The sequence below is a fragment of the Sinocyclocheilus anshuiensis genome, unplaced genomic scaffold (assembly GCF_001515605.1).
Source record: "Sinocyclocheilus anshuiensis isolate Anshui unplaced genomic scaffold, SAMN03320099.WGS_v1.1 scaffold24, whole genome shotgun sequence".
In the NCBI taxonomy this organism is placed as follows: domain Eukaryota; kingdom Metazoa; phylum Chordata; class Actinopteri; order Cypriniformes; family Cyprinidae; genus Sinocyclocheilus; species Sinocyclocheilus anshuiensis.
This window is the reverse complement of record NW_015557090.1, coordinates 536,240-542,064: the sequence shown is the minus strand read 5'-3', so window position 1 is coordinate 542,064 and position 5,825 is coordinate 536,240.

Here is a 5,825-nt window from a genome sequence, read left to right as displayed (position 1 = left end):
CATAATTAGCGTAGCTGCTGTTCCAACCAAGCAAAATTGATTTGTTTAACCCAAGCTAAAGAATAATATTGTGCATTTGATCAGATATAACTGCAGTACAAGATTATGAGATGCATTATTTGAATGCTTGGCCAAAGAAATGTCTCTTTAATCTAGATTTAAACAGAGAAAGTGTGTCTGAACCCTGAACATTATCAGGAAGGTTATTCCAGAGTTTGGGAGCCAAATGGATTTTTGACTGTAGAGGAAGTAACAGTACATCCGTCTAGTTGCAAATTGTAATCCAAGAGATTCTGTGTACTGCTTTTTGGTCCAATAAGTAATATCTCTGTCTCATCCGAATTCAATAGGAGAAAATTATTGGTCATCCAATCTTTTACATTTTTAATACACTCTGTTAGCTTAGATAATTTAGAAGTTTCATCTGGTCTTGTTGAGATATATAGTTGAGTATCATCAGCACTTACATCTTCAAAACATTTTTTACAGTGATAAAATTTTTTAAGTCTACTTTATTTTTATTGTTTATTCCAATTATTGTCAATGGAATAGCTTTAGCTGACAGCCAAACTTCTGTACAACAAGGAGGAGTGGAACAGCAGTGGTCGGCCCAAGTCTTCATACGAGCCCCAGATCTCATCACAACATGCCCAACCAGTCTCCACGTACTGTGACATTGCTGGATGAAGGCTTCTGATGAAGGAACAGCCATCCCTGGCTCCAGGGCCAAGTCAGTCACAAAATCCAAGGCAACATGTGACCAGAGCTGGAGTAACCCAGCTGGATTCTGGTTAAGCTCCTTACCCCAGACACAAATTAAGCAAGCCAAAACAAAACCCCGTACATCCTGGTCCATAGTGGGCCACTGGAACTACTGTCTTACAAAAGTTATGGTGCCCCTAACACCTGGGTGGCAGGTGTACCAGGTACCACCTCCGGAATCGGCACAGAACGCTGCGCCTCCTGCACTAGTAACTCAATCTCCCAAGGCACCACAGTGACCACCCACTAACTAGGAATAATGGTGTCCTAAAAGAGTCACCACACCTGCAAAACTGGTGGGAGAGCGCTTCGAGCTTGGTATTACTGGACTCGGGTCAGTAGGAAAAGGTAAAGAACCTTCTGAAAAGAGGGCACAGTGGGCCTGCCACAAGTTTAACCATTTAGAAGATCGAATATACTCAACATTTTCATGGTCATCCAGACCAAAAGGTGTTCTGTATATATATATATATATATATATATGGCTCTAAGGACCCAATATCCTGACTATTTTGGAATGTAAATTTTTTTTGTTTTACAAAGCATTACTTATGCCCAGATGGAAATGTGTAACCACACACACACACACGCACACACACACACAAACAGAGACACAGACACACACACACACACACACATATATATATATATATATATATATATATATATTACATTGTCCGGACCTCCACTGGGAAGGAAATATAGAGGCCGGAACTCTTGGAACTTTAATTGCCCTGTGCACCAATACCCCTGGTGTAGACAAAAAAGCACAACTTCAGGGAGTCAAAGACAGGCTGAGCCTGGGCAGGGCTAGGGAACACTTCTCTGCCTTAACAAACAATTCTTGAGTAATCATTGCAGCACTCGCTAGACATGCTCAGTATGTACCTGGAGAGACTGGGAGAAAATGAAAATATTATCTAAGTACACAAACTTATTAACCATGTCCCTGAGCACGTGGTTGATGAGTGTGTTGAAGACGGCTGGGGCATTAAGTAGGCCAAAAGGCATCAGCTGATATTCAAAATGCCCTGCCTTAAATTTTCCACTAATTCTCCTTCCAAATCTGCACCATATGATATTCTTTGCAAAGATCCATCTTTGTAAAAACGGTCGCATTCTGCAGCAACTTGAAGGTTGAAGACATCAGCGGCAATGGGTACCGGTTCTTAACAATGATATCATTCAACCCCGATAGTCAATGCCTGCTTTCACTCCACAAAAAATAAAAATCCTGCACCGGCCAGGGACGGAGAAGGGTGGATAAAGCTGGCTGCGACCAACTGTTGAATGTACCTGTCCATTACCTCCTGCTCAGGTGCAGAGTAGGAGTAAAGTTTCCAATGAGGTGGGAAGTGCCAGGTAGAAGATCTGTCACACAGTCATGTGGGTGGTGCAGAGGAAGGGATACAACCCTAGACTTGCTGAACAGTGCCAGGTCATGGTGGGGCTCTAGAGAGATCAGTGGGCTCCATCTTTAAAACAGAAAGAGAGCAAACAAGAGACAGATCCGAGCCAAAACGAGAGGAGCTTCAAGAGATAACATAGTTGCCAGCCCTGGGGTCTGTTCTTTGTATGTGGATTACTCAGTTAGCTGGATTTTATTGTTGGCGATTTGACATGATCCAGAATTGTTAGGCTCTTCGAAGCTTATTCTGCCTGGGAGCAGGCTTATTTCATGTAAACAGGATTAGATTGTATAATTTTAAGTGAAGGTGATACTGAAAGTCTGTCCCAGCCGCTGCTGTTATTAAACCAGGAATTGTTTCTTTTAAAGATAATAATTTTTAAATTATTTTCTAAATAATAAAAATGCTGCATAATCTATAATAATAGACACAACCAATTTTACTCATTGAGAGATTTATTTGTGAAGGAACAATTATCTCATAATTTTATTGCAGTCATACACATTACATACAGTTTGCAGTGCATTAATTTGAACAATGAGCTTTTATGCAGGTGGCTTTGATGAATCACAGGCTCACTTTTCAAATCTCAAAATGCTTTTATGTTGCACAATTAAACACAATTTAACTTTTCAATTTAACAATTTAAGTCACTTATGTCTTAAGATGGATCTTATGTATTAAGAAACTTTAATGCTGTCACATATAACAAATCCACTTCAAAATGAAATGAATTACAATAATTTTGACATTGAAAAATGCAAATCCTGTACAAATACTAGAAATGGTGAAAAATAATTGAGAATCATTTAAAAATGGTTACACATTTTATTTATCTATTAGATCTTTAATGTCATTTTACTCGTTAGGTTGTTTCCTTAATCTTAATTATATGATGTCATAACATTGCTGTCTTGCCACCAGCCAATCACTGCATTGCTGATCGTGGATTCGAGTATCGATATATCTTTCCACTGAACCTGTCAGTATGCACTAAACTCTGACAACTTAATCCAGATCTTTTAATCAAATCCACTAAAGATGGGCTCACACTACATGAGTTTTAGGCCGATTAATCCCCGATTTTCCCCTCCTGAGAATCTGAGAAAAAATCTTGTCGAAGACCTTGGTCGCTTCCGATGTTCGGCACGGATTATCTGGTAAACTGAGGCATTTACAGATCGAATCTTCCACCTCCCGATTGGGGCCTCCCAGATCATATCAAACATGTTTGATATTTAGGATTTTAAATCGGGATGATCACTGCTGTGTTTACATCAGTACTGTCACAATAGCCAATGCGCGACCGCAAAACAAGCTGCTGTACAGGTCCGTTGGATAATGGAGATGGAGGAAACTGGAAGCCCACGTGTCGACCAACATGGACACCTGATGACGGGAATTCTTCCAGCTAATGACAACAGCAAGAGAGTCCTTAGAGAAGAGGCCTTGACCAATGGGCCATGCACTGAACCTAAATAAAACATAACAAGGAAAAGGAAACACAAGGCCTAAAAAAGGCAAAAAGACACGCTGGGGGCATGTCCGCTGTCGGTGCTAAAGCCACTCCCAATTGCGGGAAAGCTGCCATCTATCTCGACTGTCAAATACAACCTGAATGGATGCTCCCTCTAGCAGCTTAATTTAAATAAGGAGACTGACCTGTTTTGTAAATTATCGCAACCAAGTAATATGCATTTACGTGACAAAGGCATAGCTAGCTAGAAAACGTCTCTGGTGACTGTCATAACCTCGGTTCCCTGGGAGTGGGAACGAAACATTTCGATAATCGCTGTGGGAACTCATCCCCTTCTCCAATTTTCTGAATCCTTATAGGATAACGCCAGTTTAATAAACTGGCCAATTCTCTCTACTTTTGCAAATAGCATGCACATACTGCACCAAAGAACATCTTTTGCTCAGGTATACTGAATTTGTATATTTAGCTAAAATGAACGAAGTGACTGCACTGAACACAAGGCAGAACAGCAACGTAATAAGCACATGAAAAGCACATAGACCTGTACATCGTCATCAGCTATATGTGGTAGCAACTAGTACAAAGCACATATATAAAAATGTAGATAGTCCAGCACAGTGTCAACAGCACACGCGTTGACAAATTGTGCTTAATGCAAGTATAGCAATAGTACAAAGCACATAATAAAAATGTACATAGTCCTGCACAGTGTCAACAGCACACGTGGTAACAAACTGTGCTCAATGCAAGTATAGCAATAGTACAAATCACATAATACAAATGTACATAGTCCTGCACAGTGCCAACAGCACATGTGGTAACAAACTGTTCTCAATGCAAGTATAGCGATAACTAGAAAGACAAGTGAGGCTAGTGACTCACCGAGTGTGGTTGAGATGCCAGGGCGCACGTCCAACTTGTAAAACCTGGCGAAAGTATTCTGTGAAGACCAGCCACCTGGAAAACATACAGTATATCCTGAATAGACGTGCCTTTAGACCAGGCCCATAAAGAGGCAAAAGCTCACATTGTATGGATTCTGATGTTAAGAGGGCATTCCTGGCTCACATAAGCTAACACGATAGCATCCGCTATCCAGTGAGAAAGCCTCTGCTTAGATACTGTTCGTCCCTTAGCACCAGTGGTGGACGAAGTACACAAATCAAGTACTTGAGTAAAAGTACAGATCCGTATAATAAAATATTATAGATAGGCGGAATCACGCTGAATGACAGACACACAGAAGCGCTGTCTCGGCCACGTGCCCGTGCGATCCCAGTTCTGCGATCAGTTCTGCCTGCGCCTTAATTGTTAAATACACACACAGCTGTCAAAATGTCAATACTCGTGTGGAGTATCTCATGTAAATACAGTCGGTTATGGCTTAAGTGAACATAAACAGGTGGGTGAAAACCGGATGTGTGTCAGTATATTATATTAATTCGGTCTTAAAGGGACAGCAGCCTAATTAAACTTTAAGGGGGTCTGAATACTTTCCGTACCCACTGTATATAAATGTAGATATCATGAAATAAAATGTATCTTCTGTCAGGGATTCTGTTCCTCGAGAGTATATCCGCTTTGCGATTTAGGAGATTTAGGAGAGTGCACGTCGCCTTTGTGATTTATGTACAAAACCACAGACATGTTGTCGGAGCGAATCAGCACATGTCAAGCCCGTAGGGCTAAGGACACCGCCTTCGGTTCCAAGTGGTTTATGTGCCAACTGCTCTGAGACTCTGACAACAGGCCTGAAGTCGGCATGCCCTTGCACACTGCTCCCCAGCCTGAAGTTGACGCATCTGTCGTAAAACTGTTTAACGATCGTACTCCACAGTTCAGTACTACATACTGTAGTTCACAGTCTTTGTTGTCTCATTAATGTTAATCAAACAACAAAAGATGTTAAATAAATTATACCTGTTAAACCTACTGTATTAGAAAAAACAAGTTTATTTAATATTTAATGTATATCTATTGTATTTTTCTTATGGTTTGTCATTTGCTTTATTTTTATATAAAAAATAACTATGCACGTGTGTGTATGTAGGCTATATGTGTATGTATCCACTTAAGCTCGGGGCGTTTTTTGGTATTTTCGCCTAAATTTAACATACTCAAATTCAAATGTTTACCCTGCACACATACAATGGAGGAAATGAAAAAAAATGGTT